General features: G+C 48.4%; 1 protein-coding gene across 2 annotated transcripts in view; it reads right to left on the bottom strand.

The window, feature by feature from the left end:
• LOC117775987 (microtubule-associated protein 2-like) overlaps window positions 1-16,573 on the bottom strand; it is a 38,575-nt gene that overhangs the window by 16,521 nt on the left and 5,481 nt on the right. For both annotated transcript variants that reach the window (XM_034609634.1, XM_034609642.1), the window contains exons 2-3: window positions 6,902-6,997; window positions 1,124-1,186 (exon numbers count right to left, since the gene is read on the bottom strand). The gene's annotated coding sequence lies outside the window, so the exon portion shown is untranslated. The remainder of the gene's footprint in view (window positions 1-1,123; window positions 1,187-6,901; window positions 6,998-16,573) is intronic.

The raw sequence follows: 16,573 nt of genomic DNA on the forward strand, positions 1-16,573 counted from the left end.
CTTTAAACACGTTCAGGTTTTTCTTTTTGAGAACTTAAATCTCTATCGCTCCCGTCTGTCACAGCTGAGGCGTCTCCCTGCTCACGCCCATACACACCTACACACACATGCACAAAAACCCACAATCTCAACCACACACACACACAAATAAACACACCCACTCCCTGACGCCCCCGAACGCATCCACAAACCCACAACTCTCCGCCTGAGAGCGAACACATTGTCAACATGAGCTAAATATAGACACACACACACACACAAACACGAGGCTTCTTTACTCTCACAATCTACATTTAGCTTCTCGCTGCGTCTTTTCATTTCCTGTCCAGTAACTCAAACTTTAAAAAACACCAGACTGGAGTTTCAACCTAATCACTACTTCTTTCTTTTTTTTTGTCAGGGGGGAGGGTGAAAATATCTCGATGACATCAACGCAAACAATCGGCCATTAACCCCCCCCCCCCCCCCCCCCCCCACTCCCTGACCCCGTCCCTCTATTATACATTCATAAACAGCCAGGCTAATCATCCGGCTCAGTGCGACCACTTACATCGGACTCCCAGGCCCCCGATGAGTCATGGGAAAAGAGAGAGTGAAAAGTCCCGGGAGTGGATGAGTAGCTCGGCGTCTGGCAGCCGACCAGACTTCTGTGTTTTCCTTTAAGTTATTTGGGTGCGAGAGGAGTCGCTGAACATTAAGAAGCAAAAGAGGCGTAAAAAACAAGGTGCGATTTGATACAGAGGTCCTCTATCCTGAGTAGTGAGGGATGCGAGCTGGTAGAAGACCAGACCGGCTCATCTGGGTTCGGCCTTCACAGTGTACGAAGGCCCAGACCTCCCAAGGATGCGGCCCCAGAACTCCTGACCTGGGACGCAGCTACAGTTTCCTGCTCGGGACACATAACACAACTGTCTTTTGTGAGGGAATTAGAAAGGAAATCAACTCCGCACCAGTTTAACCAGCTGCCTCTGCCTCGTCTCCCCAGGCTCCTTCTGACGTTTAATGTCAGATTGCAGGAGCTGCTGGTGTCTGCACAGCTGCTCGAGTGTTTCTCACTTTCTACCACAAGCTAATTTGACGAAGCTGCTGTTTTGCAGCGTCCATGTTTTCTTTGTCAGCTCACCTGACTGGAAGCTGTGTCTTCACTGATGAGACGGACGAGCGACGAGTGTCTGCTCCGATCTGCCTGCAGGAGACAAGAGAGGAGACATGTCAGGAAACCAATCAGCTGAAGTTTCACTCTCATCATCACACAGGATAACAAAAAAAACAAGACCACCCTCAGCCCGTTTGACTCGGCGCCATCTTTACGCTCTGACCTCCGAGTCCAGAATCCTCTGGGCTTCATGTTCAGCCCGAGGCGGCGGCTCAGCTCTGACCAGGGTCGCCAGGGTTGTGAGACTAAAGCCAATCAAAACCATCCGACTGCCCACGGCTCAATCGAGAGGCGGCGGAGAGCGTCACAACGTTTCTCTGAGGATCTGGAGTTAGTTTGGTGCAGGTTTAAATGTTTTCATTTCAAATATGGATTATTTATGTCATTAAAATGCAAAATACCTTTAATTCAACCAGCGAGACAAAAGAGACCAGACTTCAAAAGTTTCCCAATTCTGCAGGAAACCCAGTGATCTGGTCACCGAGACTCTGCCAGCTGAACTAATCCAACCCTCAGTGTGGCTCTTCTAAGCTGCCGCTGATCGGCTGTACACGACAACAAAGCCGAAAATAATCTCATCTGTCCAGAGTGTGTGCGCTCAGGCGTGTGCACGTGCGCCGTCAGTACACGTCCCTTTGTTGTCTCCCCCCTGCATTTTAATGTGGGTTTCATGTTGAAATTTACTGCGTTATTCTCCTCACACGTTAAATATCCCTCAGATTTTCTTATTTGCATCTTTTAACTTATTGTGTCAAGTTTAAATCAATGTAAAATGAAAACCACAATATTTAAAACATTCCTTCTTCTTGCAGCAGGAAGTCAAGTCAGATTTTAGAGACAAGAAATGAAAAAATACCAACATAGACACTGGCACAAAAGCAGTGGCATGTTTTCCAGGTTTAGTTTAAGTGGAATTCAGAGAAACCGTAAAACAAACATGTTCAGAGGCTTCGACTCAAACCTAAACAAAATGGAAAGATGAGAAAGTTGGCGACAGCGAGAGAGGAAGAACAAACAAAGGACTAAAGGGACGATGATAATAATCCAAGAGAGCGATTATTTTCCATAAACAAGTGATTACAAGTGAACATGTCCTCCTCGAGCCAACCAGACAAACTCCACTGCAGCGAGACGTTTTTTAAGATTTGTCAAATTCCTGGGTTCCGGGCCGAGCCAGGGGATGAGCGAGGGGCTTACGGCCGCCATGAAGAAAGACAGATCTGCACGTTTGCTCTGCTTTGGGACCGTGAGGAGGTGGAACACCAGAGCATCCTGTTAACGTTAAAACAGTGTGAAAGGAGCGGTGGTGGGGGGGGGGGCCTAGCGCCAATAACAGGCGGTTGGACGGAGAGAGAGAGAAAGAGAGAAAGAAGGAGATAGAGATTCTCCAAACAGGAAGGAGGTTGATTTATTAGAGGAGAGAGAAGAAGAGGCCTGGAGTGAAGAGGAGAGGGAAATCACACAGGAGGAGTAATTCTCCTCTTACAGGAAATAATTGATTCAGAGTTTACTGCGACCACAGTTTAATATTTCTTTCACACACAGGAAGGATATTGATTTTACGGGTAAAAAGAGAATATAGTTTTCTAAAAGGATGGTTTCAAGACCCTTAATTACAGTCATTCACACTTTGAATTAGGTTTCCTATGTGGAAGCTACAGGAGTGAAAAATAATATTTAGCTCTTGTCACTTCAGGGACTTGTTTCTAAAAAGATTGGGAATAAAAACAGGTAGTTGAACTAAAATGAGCAAAATAAAAGTTGTTATTAGATTTTAATGTGAAGGACTGATTAATTAGATTTGTCAAAAGCATTTTAATGTATCTCCAATCATTTATGAATAATAATCTCATTTGTTCTCTGTCTGCACATAAAGAGGAGGAGGAGGCAAACAGCCATAAATAAACCTCAGAGGGAAACGAGTTGATATGATGGAGGAGACAGAAAAAAGGAGACAATAAGGAAACTGAGGTCAGACAGGAAATAATGTCTCTTCAGGGGAGAAGCTCCGCCAAGTAAAGAGAGGGATGAAGAGAGAGGGAGATGGAGAGATAGAAAGAGATGTGGAGTTACAGCTCTGCCCCAAAATATCAAGAGGAAAAACTTTATACCTTAAGACACACGTGTTAAATCATCAGAGTAAATGATCCGTCGCTCGTGACGCCTCGTTTTTCATCCCACTGATAGAAACTCATCATGAATTCACTCGTACAGAGATTAAGAGTGAAACCAATGAACAGATTAATGCAAATGAGGAGGAAAAGTGATTAATGAAAACATACATATCTGCACTTGGTGTTTCAGACACTTTCTGAATTTCCTAATCTTAACTACAAACTCATTAACTACAACTTTGACAGATAATTTCTCCGAAAGCTCATCAGACACAATCAACCCAGCAGCTCATGTTGTCGGTCGACTTAACGGAAGAAAAAACAGGATTCAACAAACGAGCGACTCATCTCGAGTCCCTGGAAAGAAGGAACACGCTGGACTCTGCGTTTTCCTTTGACCTGCATGCTCCTCCAGGGAGGACAGAGGCCAAGAGGGTCGAAGACAGAGCAGAGGAGACGGAGGGAAGAGTCAGAGAGAGACGAAGGAGGTCAGAATCCGACCTAATCCACAGACTTCATCAAACAGAAAATGAATCCTAATCTCTGCACGCAGCTAAAAGGCCTGATAAGCCTCCAATGAGCCACCAGAGGAGATAAAGGGGGAAATGACAGAAAGATATTTTCAGAGTTATTGGGTTCAGACTCAATCCTGCAGCCGTCAGGATGCATAAAAATAACCGATAAAGGAATCGCATCAATCATCACATTAGTGGTAAATGTTCATGGGCTCTGGATTGATTTTTGGCACTTGAAACTCGTCTGGCACCGTGGGAGAGCGACGTGCACGGAGCAGGAGGCAGTAAAAACAACAACAGCTCAATAAGCCTGGATTCAATTCCAGCTCAACAAAGTCATTTCAAAGGTCCATCAACCTGGTTATTGTGTTTACAAGGAGCCTGTTGCACAATCAGACTCGTGGAGTTCTGTGGTGATGGGTCACAAACCAGGATTAAGTGATTTAGACGCCAAACTCTAAACGCAAATGCACCAAAGTTAATTTTACATCCTCACAATCTTTCCTTATCCCCAGGTGTCGTGCATCGATACAGTTTCTGGTCATTTCTCCCTTTTTGAATCGTTGAAACCGCTAAACAAGGACCTTGAAGGAACTGCAGCTGCATTTAAAACCATTCAAGTGTCACTCGGGGTCTTACCGGGACACTTGAGTGAAACAGAAAACCCTGTTTTAAAAAACCCACACACTGATTTGTGTGAAAGGGAAACTAACTGGAGAGAATGTGATGATTTATGGGGATAACGTGCCTGCTGGAGGTTGTGGCTCAACCTCGGGGTTCGGCCTGTAAAAGTCTGACAGAGCCTCTCGGTCTCTCCTCGGAGGTCTCGGTTTCTCCCCTTTTTAACTTGGCCATCGCCCCCGTTCCCTCATCCATAATTCACAAAGACAGCCTCCGTCTCCCCACAGACAAACACACACAGACACGCACACCCTGAGGACGACACACGCCACCAAACAACACAAACACACACATGTTTGACACGTTGGATAAGAGAAGCTGGAGTTAAGGTGAAGGATGTTGAAGGGCGTGGACGGTTTCCAAAATACTACGACGCGCGATTTCAAAATCAAACTAAAGAAAAAGACATTATTTCTCTAACGTCCTGCAGCTGCATCAATGAACTGATTCTGTGTGTTGACAAGCAAACGAGACTGAGACCTTGGGCCGACACATACTCTTCATACCAAAGATGCAAAGTAAACTCCCTCTGTGTCCTCCACATAATCTACAGTCTGAACCTGGTCCTGCAGCGTCATGAAACCCAGGCAGGACCAGGTGCAGGTCTCTGTATATATATCCTGCAGGTAGAGGCCTCGCAGCAACACATGCATCAGCCCACATGTTCAGACAGGGTTTATGAAAAATGTACAGTATGGGCTCTAAGGTGGAAGGACTTGAGGTTTCTGAGAGTTTTAAAATCACATCTAACCCTAACCCTAACATGATCAAATTCTTCTCCTGACATTACAAATATGAAAAGTGCCAATCTTCCGTCAACACAGATTGTAGACTCCCGTCCTGTCGGTTCCATTCAGCTGCTGCTGCCTCCGCGGTTCAGCTCATCTCTGACACGCGGCGTCATATCACATGTCAACACACACTTCAGGGCCGATCTGTCAAGGTCGAGTTGTGAAGGGCACCTGTGGCACGTTCCACACAAATCTCAGCTTCTAGTTTAGGCTGATGTTGAAGGTGGATGAGTTCAATTTCTCATGTGGCAGCTGGAAACTTTACATGACTCTTTAACATGAAAAGTTTGACCTTGAGAACAAGAGTTGGACAAAATATCCACAAGTCAAGGTTCAGTTAGAAACATTCTCCAGAGTCTTCAGCCTTTGTTTAGTAAAAAATAATAAAATCGATAAATGGAGAATGGAGAAACACCAGATGCTTCACTTCCCATGATGCAATGCAGAAGGTTAAAGGTGAATCCTCGGGTTAAATTAACTACATTTCATGCACGTTGTTCAGCTCATGAAACAATGTCCTCCTCTTACACACGTAGCATTTCAAACGCCTTCCTGACAAACAGCGGTTGGAACCAGCGGTGGCGTTGACTCCAAAACAATGTCCCCTCCCCTCCCACTTGTTTTGCCCTGCGAGCACGGCAACAGTCGGTTACCCGGGCCGCACGGCGACCTCCACGCCAGGCGACGACCTCGAGTCGAGGGCAAGAGAAGATGCGGGGTGACGCAGCGAAAAGAGGACGATCAGGAGGTGGAGGATGACGGAGGGGACAGGGCTCAGTTTGTGACCTCGCAGAGAAGGACAGGGAGAGGCCGCGTGTGCCCCCTCGTCCCCCCCCCTACGCCATGGCGTGTCATCATGAGTCGGTTCCTAGGAAAAGACAGTTCGCCTGAGAGCTGCCCGGCAACCACCCAGGCAGACAGACACACAGAGAGAGAGAGAGAGAGAGACAGAGAGAGAGAGAGAGGGGGGGGGAGGCGGAGGGAAAGGGTTCTAGAGAAGAGTTAAAGACGGGGAGTCCGATTCGCCATCACTCCATCACCACCTGCTCGCTGCAGAAACCACCTGTCAGCCCTGAAACTCCTCCAGAGCCTGCAGCGAACTTGTGACAGCTCTGCCGACGCTGACAGGCAGAGTTATGTGTCCTGTGGTCTCGCTCGGCTTGGTGTCACTCCCACGGTGAAACCACCAACAATCCGTTGGCTACGAGTCGCTAACCGCCAGCGGCCACATGCCATCGCAGCCTCGGCCTCTAAAACACAATCGTCGCAGCCGCCGCTATTTTCCAATGGATATCATGTTTTCTTCCACGGAGCAGAAATCACATGAGATCAGGGTTTTATACGTCTGGTAAACACTTCACTCTTCACGCAGAGCGACAGCAAACCCAGGGTGAACTGCGCTGTCCTGCTGAATAATCTGTCTAGACGAGGGACGGGAGTAAAGGTCATCAAAACACAGAGACGGCCCCGGGCTTATCTCCACATCGGCTGTTTCACACGATGGTTTGAATATGTCAACGGCAAATATCCTCACTAATGAGAATCTGTGCAAACAAAGGGAACATCGTAATGAAGGAAGTGGAGATTAGAAAGGCACCAGTTCCTGTCAACAAAGAAAAAGATGAGAAGAATGTTAAATCTTACCTGGAGGGGTGGGGTGGTTATCACAGCTTATTGTGTGCAAAGAGGGCACAAGGTGGCGCTGGTGGTGACGGAGGGGGGGGGGCACGGCAGCAGCTTCTGCAGAGAAAGAGCAGACAGAGAAGAGTCAAGAGAAGGGCAGCGTCGCACTGACAGAGAGGGATGCAAACTGCATCCACACACACACTGAGGTCTACCCCCACACACACACACAGACACACACTCAGCCAGTGTCTGTGCTGCACTGACTGGTGGAGGGGGGAGTGGAGTTGGGGGCGGGGTGGAACAGTGCAAGATATGTGTGTGTGTGTATGTTTGTGTGTCACATTAATTCATGTTTGAAAGGGATACGAAGCTCATCCTCCCCCCCGAGGGAATAGAGTTCAGAGATAAAAGACCGTCTCCATCCAGGAAATGTCCACATTCTCGTCTTTCTGTTTGTCTCAACTGTAAAAATGCAGTTTCTTTGCTCAAATGCACAAAAACACAAGAGCGAGCAGCAGCAGCAGCGTGCGTCCACACGTGCATGAGCACTGTGTAGAGGCAGGAGAGCAGGGGCTCGCACCGGGCTGAATAATTGCTCTGTCCCAGTGCTCATTTGCAGGCATGGCCCGCTGCAGCAGCAGCACTGAGACAAAGGCAGAGAGGGGGAACGAGAGGGGGAACGAGAGGGGGAGAGGAGGTGAGAGACACACTGGGAGGAGTGGGGGGGGGGGGAGACTGTAAAGGGCCAGACAAGCAGAGAAAAACCAAATCCTAATTCTCTGCTCGTTACTAGAACCTCAAACCACATGAAATGAAGTATATTCATATTCACGAGGCTCACAAAGGTCCCAGTCTTCAGCTCGGGGAGGTGTCAGGATGAATGAGCGTTAGAGATCACTGGAGTCGTTCCTCCTCTCACTGCAAAACCTCTAGATCCAGTTTCCTCTCTGGAACCAAAAGCCCCGGACCGGAGCCAAATCTGGTCGCACACGCAACTGTACGTTCACTCTCCTTTTTGTGCAAATGAAACGTTCCTGCAGCGAGGCAAATCCGCGGAGTCGGTGACCGGCGACGTCACAGCCTCAATAGCAAACCACGTTTGTGAGGTTGGCCGCCATTGGTTGTAGTTTTCCCTGTGAGCCGAGATGGAGGAGCTCCTGATTTAGCTGATGTTGAACATGACCTCAAACCACACAACTGATTTCCGACGACCGTGCCAGGACGGGGGAGTCGGAGTAAAGTTTGGAGACCGGACGCACGAGTCGGGGGTTTCTCCTGGCGAGAGATCGAGTTGCATAAGAGGGAAATAAAGCTTTTATCTAAGTGTTACATCTTCTTTAGTATAAAATCTATTATTTATTTGCCAAACATAAAAATGCAATACTCTGTGGAGCATGTTATCATCTTTTAGCTCAAGGTTTTGATCACCACTGCTTTAAAGTCCAGTCCAGCATATCGTGCATTTAGCACGTTAGCATTCTGCCAACATAGACTTTATGAATCTGAGCACATCCTTTTGGAAGTAAATAAATGAAACCACTAAAGCAAACCGACGGGACCACGCTGATGTCAGGAGACACTCCCCGACATGTTCGCCAGACCTCAGCGCGACCACAGAGGAAGTCGGGAGGCTGAATCATGAAGGATCCAGTCATACGGCTCTGAAACCACTTTAAAAAAGAATCAGGAGGAGGAGAGGGAGGCAGCCGCGCTCCTTCCATCCCACATCACATCTCCTCCTCAGTCCCATCATTAGCTCGTCGCGTTTCGGGGGGGGAGTAGAATGAGCCATCGGTGAAGGACTGTAATCAGCCCGTCACCGGGGGCGGCCTGGATCGGGTTTAAAGAAAGCAATTGAGACACGGTGGAAAACTTAGCACGGCGGTCGTGAGATCATTTTAAATGTTCACATTTGCAGAGAGAGCGTTCAGTGTTCGTGAAGAACCGAGTCTCTGCAGGAGATAAGAGGGGAGGTAGAGGGGGGGAGGAGAGAGGGAGACTACCGGAGAGGCGCAGACAGTCCTGTCAACGCCGGCCGCCGTCAGGGAGGCCATTTGCCAGCACCGATTAGAGGCCGAGGCCGGCACCGGAGCTGCAGAGCCGGCAAACACGGCAAAATCTAATCTCCCCTCCGCCTCCGCTGCCAGAAGCAGATGCTGGCCGGGCTAACGCCAATCTGCCACGGCCCAACTGTCAACGGGCACAGCGGCGCACTGAGCTCGCTGTCGACAGATTACACATGATTCTGTTTGACCAGGACATATGGAGAGGAGACACCTTCTAAGTACAGGAGGTGCAAACAGGCCTCCACAGATCCAAGAGGTTTAAGAATATTATCTAATGCATGTTCCAAACTTAAATGTCACTGCAGATGTGAACTAATGATTATAAGTCAGTCAGAGGCTTTATCTTAATGTGACTTAGTGGAAGAAACTGTGGTTTGGTCATTTTCATTAACTTTAGTGGGTCACTTTGTCACAAGCTTTATAACGTCTCCAAAATCGAATACGAAAATAAGTAGATTAATATCTCAGCTTTATTCCCTTTATTCTATCAAATGCTGCTTATCGCAGGATGAAACTCTCATGGGTCACAATAAAACCTTACGTCTAATCCCAAATTAAAAGGTAGGTCAATCTCATTGCTGTACTGGAGGGGGGGGGGGGTGGCCAGCAGTGAGATTGGTGCACAGCCAACTCACTATGATCGGGATTAGCTGAATGGATCATGGCGGCCTCAGGGGAGTAATCTGCCCGGACCTCTCCATCCAGATTTGGACGGAGAGTTTCAGCGCTGGTCAGTGGGTTTCTCCGCCGGGTGCAGGACGTCTGGATCCCGTCTCTGACCCATAAAATATCCTGGACGCCAAAATAACGTGGCCACGTGCACGTGGGCCTGTAAGAGTTAAATCCCTGCAAACAGCTGCTGACTCTTACTGGGGTTCATTTGGCCTGTGGTGCATCATCATCTCCAAAAAGCCGTCACCCTCATCAGAACTTTCTTTCTTTCCTGAAAAGCATGACTCAATCTGTTTTTTAAAAAATGCAGCTTTAGCACGAGTCTCACTGAGAGGGCAAAGTCATGGCAGGTGCTGGAGGACACGGCGCCGGGTTCTGCATCACCGAGCGCCGGCGTCACTGTTGCTGTGGCTCCAGCTTTGTCTTACAGTGACGCTGCATCGGCTAAAGATAGAGGTCAGAGGAAACACGAGCCTCAGACTCTTACTGTGCATCTGAAATGTGAAGGATGCTCTTTCTCTCAGAACCACAAAGTTATGAGGGCTCAAGCTCTTCATCCCTGACGACTTCATACATGTCACCATAAGCCCCACAGTCGGTCCAGTGTTAATACTTTCACCCAGACATGGACCTAATCACTCGTTAATGCCCGAGGACTGGATCCGCTGCATCGCCAGGATCACAAGAGCAATCTCCTCCCGGCACGAGGCCCGGCGACGTCCAGCCTCGACAACAACAACCGCCTCAAAATGGCAGAAAACACTCTGCGGCTGCGTCTGCTTGTTGTCGTTGTTTGCTTTAAATAAAATAGCAAATTAGATTTGAGAACACGGAAATCTAATTAGCCAAATCCGCTGTGATCTGTCCGTCGGTGTAAAGGTTAGCAGCCACTCATCTCTCTCAGGCTCAGGTAGAGAAGTCACCAATACATCGCTCATATCAATTCAGCAGTGAGGTTTGTTTGATGAATTCATTTCTTTTGATACGAGGTCAATTTGATCCTCTGACTCAGGAGAAGCTTCTTTGTTCTGTATTTATTTTCCTGCCGTGCTCGAACATTTAAATTCACTCTCATTAAATATCATTTTTTGAATCTCTCTAACGCTGTCTGTGTATTCTCTCCCCTCAGGACGCTGGTGTCAGAGGTCAAAGGTGAACCTGCCCAGACGCTGATCCCCTCCATCCCCTCAGCTCATAGAGACGCCAGCATGACTCACGGTAAAGCTGCAGCTTTACTCCTCGTCCAGACACACACAACATGCAGATCCTGTCACAACAACACGGATCTACAAATTCATTTATTATCACCGAGCCGCCGTCGTCAACTAACTTCATTTCTGCCTCATATTTCTTGCGCCATGTGACTTCATTGAATCAGCTGCTATTCTCATTCTCCTCAGTGAATCCTCACGCTGAGCTGGACGTTATCTCCACGCTGCAGACTGCATTTCGTATAAAGGCAACGAGTGGATCCCAGTCCTCTCTTGGTTTCCCAGTTTAAACCAACACAATGCAACTTTTCGTACGTTAAACCAGCAGCTTGAATATAAAGAGTGAGTGTGAATATGGAGAATGTTTCCTCCTTCGTTCCCACTCCTCAGCCTGAGCGTCTGTTCTATGTAACACTGGTGAGTGGGTACCATCTCCTGTGAGGAGAACTGAGTCACAGCTTCAACTGTAGATCAGTTCAAAGAAACTTTATCTCCGATATTAAACAGGAAACTTTAAAATATGAAGAATTCTAAACAGAGTCTGGTGGATTTGTTTAAGTCTTTAAATTCAGCCTCCGAATTGTGCACTGAAACTTTAGTTCATCTTTAAAATCTGCTGCGACAAATGTCCTGAAAATCGAACTACTTAATAGAATTTGAAAAAGTAATGATGTGAAAACAGGCAGCCGGTGATAAATGAGAGCGACTCCACTTTGCTTCAGTCACAGCTGAAGAGCTGAGCTGCATCGATGCTTCATCATCGGCTCCTCCTGAATCCAGACACTTCGGTGCGTGAGTGGTTAGTGAGAGTGCAACTTCCTTTTTCTGCTCGTTTGCCAACAGCGAGCACCACAGCCTCGATGACCAGTGGCACGTGCACGCGGGAATGTGCACGCCCTTCTCCTGCAACAGCTGGACCACCACTGGATTGATGTTTTTATTGCGACGGAACGAAAGTAATCCTTCCTACAAACCGTCTCATTACTCACATTCATATGCATGAGTACAGTGTGCAGGAGGAACACACACACACACACACACACACAGGCTAAAGATGGCCTGCGTGTGTGTGTGTGTGTGTGTGTGTGTGTGTGTGTGTGTGATATTCCTCTGATATAAGCAGAACACAGGAAATTCCTCAAATGTTAAGTATGCGTCCAAGAGGCCAGTTTAAAACAGAGACAAGATTTGAGAAGAAAGAGACAGGAAGTGGAGAGACTGTGTGTGTGTGTGTGTGTGTGTGTGTGTGTGTGTGTGTGTGTGTGTGTGTGTGTGTTTACAGCTGGAGAAAGGGGCGGGGGGGGGCTGATGCTAAGACTGATGGGAAAATTCAGGGGTGAAACGCAGTCAGCTGTTTTTATGGACTTAGATAAATGTGTGCCTGTCTGAGGGCCTGTGCCTGTCGCACAATATGGAGTGGTGTGTGTGTGTGTGTGTGTGTGTGTGTGTGTGTGTGTGTGTGTGTGTGTGTGTGTGTGTGGTTTCACACTAACCACAGGGTGTAGCCGTGGGCTTTGAAGTCGTCCCTACACTCTGGGCTGAGCTCGAACACAGGCTACTGTGCACGATCCCATATTACTGCATGGAACAAATCTCCCAGCATGCTTTTCCCTCACGGGGAAACACAGTGGTCTCTATGCTGCACGTTAGACTGAGCTACACTGGTCCAACACGCGGCTGCAGCTACAGATTATTTACATTCATCGTTCAGTGGAGAGAACGTGTGAATTCAGACTGGTTTTCTCTGACCTGCACTCAAACATATTCAATTCTCCTTATGTAAAACAGGGACAGTGTCAAATGATCATATTTAAAAAGCTGGAATCATCAATTCATTTAATTTCTACTTGATAAATTCTGCTACTTTTGAATATGAATCATGAGCTTCACGGAAAGGGCAGGTGAACAGCGAGGGAAGATAAATGCTTGTAATTTGCGGCAGGGCTGTTTCCGCTCCTGAGCCTTTTCCTCTCACGCGCCATCTGCTCTGAATTAGCACCTACGCGGGGAGCTCGGCGGTCTGGGCACCGGTGGTCAGACGCTGCAGAGACCTGGAGCTCCAGCAGGGGAGCAGAGGACGGAGCTGCAGCAGCTGCTTTCATATTTCTATGTGTGAATATGAAAACACAGATGAAGACTGAGGTGGAGAGGAAAACTCCCTGCTGCCGATTTACGACTTATTTTCTTTGAGGTGGATTCAACTTTTGTCGGACTGAAATAAAAAAGGAAAACTCCAGATGTGTGTATGACTTTGTGGGTTTGATGGGTGTGTGGCGTGTCCATGCACTGTTTACTGTCTTTTAACCAGGATCACAATCTTTACTAGATCCCGACTGATTTAACAGTTTGCAAATAAAGATCTGTCGAGTCTTTGAATTCCAGTTGGATATATTTGTTTGTTTCTTGTGATTCCTTTATATTTATAGTTATTGTTCCTGTAAAATATCATCTAGAGGAGTTTTCACTTGTTTCACTTCCCTGCTACAAATGACAGGGGAGCATTAGCGAGGCTGTCAGTGAATGAAGTGATTCTCCAGCCCAGATGTTGAGAGCCAGGTGTGAGAACCAGAGCTCAAACCCTGTGGAGTCACTGAGGCCTTCAGGCTGGGAGGAGAGAGGACGCACGTGTCACTGAGACTGAGTGAGGAGCGGAAGTTTCTGGAAGTCATCAGGCAGCACGAGGGAGGAGGAGGGAGGAGGAGGGAGGAGGCAGCTGCACAGGACTCTAACTCTGTGATATCCAGGCGTGAACACAAGCAACGTGAGACCCAGTGAACGACTGCACACATCAGATAAAAGAAAGATGCTTAATGAAGAACACGGCATCATGGAGCCCCATCCTGGACGGGCTGGTCCTCGGCCCCGCGTGCAAACACCCAGCTCGCCGCTGCCGAATGTAAACACCAGTCAACGACAAGCAAACACAGACAAACACATCCCAGAGCTGGAGTCAACAGCTGTCAGGTCTAATGGGGCAGCTCCGTCATTCAGGCCGCGCACCAGAAACCACCCTGTCAGTGAAGCATCCAAAACAAGCAAGTCGGCACTTTTCCCTCCTCCTCCTCCTCCTCCTCCTCCTCCTCCTCCTCCTCCTCCTCGTCCTGCTCCCCACAAAATAAAAATGTATGAGTCACGGGAGGAGGCTCGGAGAACAGAGATGATTTTCTGGCTGCGCTGAAAGGGGAAAAACCTCAAGCACCAAATGAAACATAATGTTTTATGCTTTAACTTAAACTAAAGACAAGAGCTTTGGAGCATTTTAGACCCTAACCCCCCCCCTCTTCCTGAAGACTGCACGACGAATGACGAAGCTGAAATCAGCCTAAGATGAGTCATGCATCTCAGAGATCTGCTCACAAACAGGCTCACATCTTTCAGAATCAGCAGCTCAAGCTTGTTAAAACCCCAGAATCCCAACGCTGCAGGTGATGAATCAAATATGCATCAAGTGCCAAAGAGGGCCGGGGGGGGGGGTTGACAGCTGCTGGGTGATTGATAATGTTGTCGACTCTTCAATCAAACAGAAACTGCAGCGTGGCCACGAGCACAGACAGTGAAGCGGGCAGCTCCGTGCGACAGGAAGCAGCTCTCACCTTGAGACGCTCTCAGAAGCCTGTTAGTGTAAGTGATACAGGGATAGTGTGGTGAGGGGGAGAGGAGCGTGGACCACACGCTCAGGGGGAAGCTGTGATATACGAGCAGACCCCGAAGGCCTCAGCAGAACAGGGAGGGCAGTGTGTGTGTAGCCGGGGAATCACTCCTTTCCATTAACAAAAGAGGAGCTGCAGTTATTAGAAAGAGGAGCAGAGTATGATGGAGACGTGTTAATGACTTCCTGCACTGGAGGGACTGAAGGGTGAGGTCGTCCCTCGTTAACGCGCTCGGGGACACAGGACACGTCTCTGTCCAGTTCCCTCACGTCAGGATCATCCTCTGCAGCCACACGTCACATCAGCATCAAGGTAATAGACTAGTTCAGTATATAGTTTCTGCTGCTCAGCTGGGGGGGGGGGGGGGGCGCTGTGTGGGCTCCAGGTTTCCAAGGGGGTTCAGGAGGCAGCTGTTTACTTGCTGAGGCCATACCTTTGTTTCCATGACACTGGGATCAGTCGCTATGGATACGACGCCTTCGGGTAACGAAGCTAAATGAACAGAGGACCCGAGGACTGGCAAAGGGAAGATGAAGTGGGACGGTGTTAAAAGCGTTTGTTTCATCTGAAGACTGAAATGTATTATTAGCATGAACCTGGGGTGTGGATATCTGAGTGCTTCATTGCCAATAAAACCAATTAAAGATCCCAGACCTCCTTAATTCTTCAGGTAAAAACCTACAGTGACATTAAAAAGCCTGTTTAAACTCTCCTGCAGCAGCCAAGGCCCGACAGCCCCTGAGACTCTGCACCAGCGCTGCAGTCAGAGTGACTGAAGCGTGCACAGGTCGCTGAGCAGCTCTGGTGTCAGTGCATCGTCCGCCCTGCAGCAGTGACATCATCTCAAACACACACACACACACTGAGGCAGGAATTCACACACACTAAACAGTGACCACATGGAGGCACGACGCTGCTCAGCCACACCGAGCTTTGTGTTTTCATTCCTCAGATGTGGACGCAGATTAAAGCGTCTTCCATCTCCAGCTCTGTGACTCTGTGGTTTTAGACGGGCTCACGTGACTGTCGACGGGACGCCGCCACTGCCATCACCGCCCTTTGCAGGAAATAGCTGGGCTCGAGAACATAGGAGCTCCTGCAGATGAAATGCATTCCACGTCTCCTGGTCTGAAACGTGCAGAGTGCAGAGCTGGTGTGGAGCAACAACGTGAAGATTACTTTCCTGTTGAGTTTTCATCTGGTCTGAGCGGAGGAACGTAAAGAAGGGACACAACTATCTGGTTTTCCTTCTGGAGTTATTTACATTTCTTATTATTGAGGCTTAAATGAAATAAGACACGTTTTACTGGACTGAACTTCACTTTAAACTCTCAGAGAGTAAACCTCTCAAATCAAAGCATTCCTCCTCCAAGTCCGTCAAATTTAATCAAGCTGCACAGAAACTGGATCTTTGTCTGAATCCAGACCAGAATTATCCTTCCACCAGCTTTAGTGGAAATCCGTTGAGTTGTTTTTGTGTAATCCTGCTGACGGACTAACAGACAGGGGTGAAAACACAACCTCCCTGGCAGAGATACATATTCAAGAAAGGCTTGGATTCTAAATACAGAGGAACTTCCAGCTGCTTATGTCACGGTGGAGCTGCAGGATCCCACACAGACCAGCAGCCGCACACAATACAGGAGGCTGGAGAGCTTTTCCCACTCAAACAGGTGGGAGACCAACTCCCAGGATCCAGGGTCAGCTTGGTTTGAATCTGCTGTGACTGCCAGTGATTAACTCATCTGCCAGGATCTGCCTCTTTGACCAGAGGTCGCTCAGGAAACGAGCTTTATTGTGCTACGCTCCATTGGCTCTGGATGGAGGAGGTAACTTCTTTTGGATTCTCTCTATGGGTGACCCCTGAGTGGAGGGTGAGGGAGAGAGGGGGGGGTGCAGGGCGCCTCCATTGGGGTGTTAAAGGTGGCGATAACCCTGGCAGCCCCTCAGGGGGGTGAGGAGCTCAGGGATTTCCCTCCCTCACCCACAGCGGCCACGGGCAGGAAGGCACCACGTGCAGCCTCTGCCTGAGGTAGAAAGCAGATGGCGGGGGATTAGCATCTGAATGTGGGCATGCACATGGGGGTGCAC

The sequence above is a fragment of the Hippoglossus hippoglossus genome, chromosome 2 (genome assembly GCF_009819705.1).
Source record: "Hippoglossus hippoglossus isolate fHipHip1 chromosome 2, fHipHip1.pri, whole genome shotgun sequence".
In the NCBI taxonomy this organism is placed as follows: domain Eukaryota; kingdom Metazoa; phylum Chordata; class Actinopteri; order Pleuronectiformes; family Pleuronectidae; genus Hippoglossus; species Hippoglossus hippoglossus.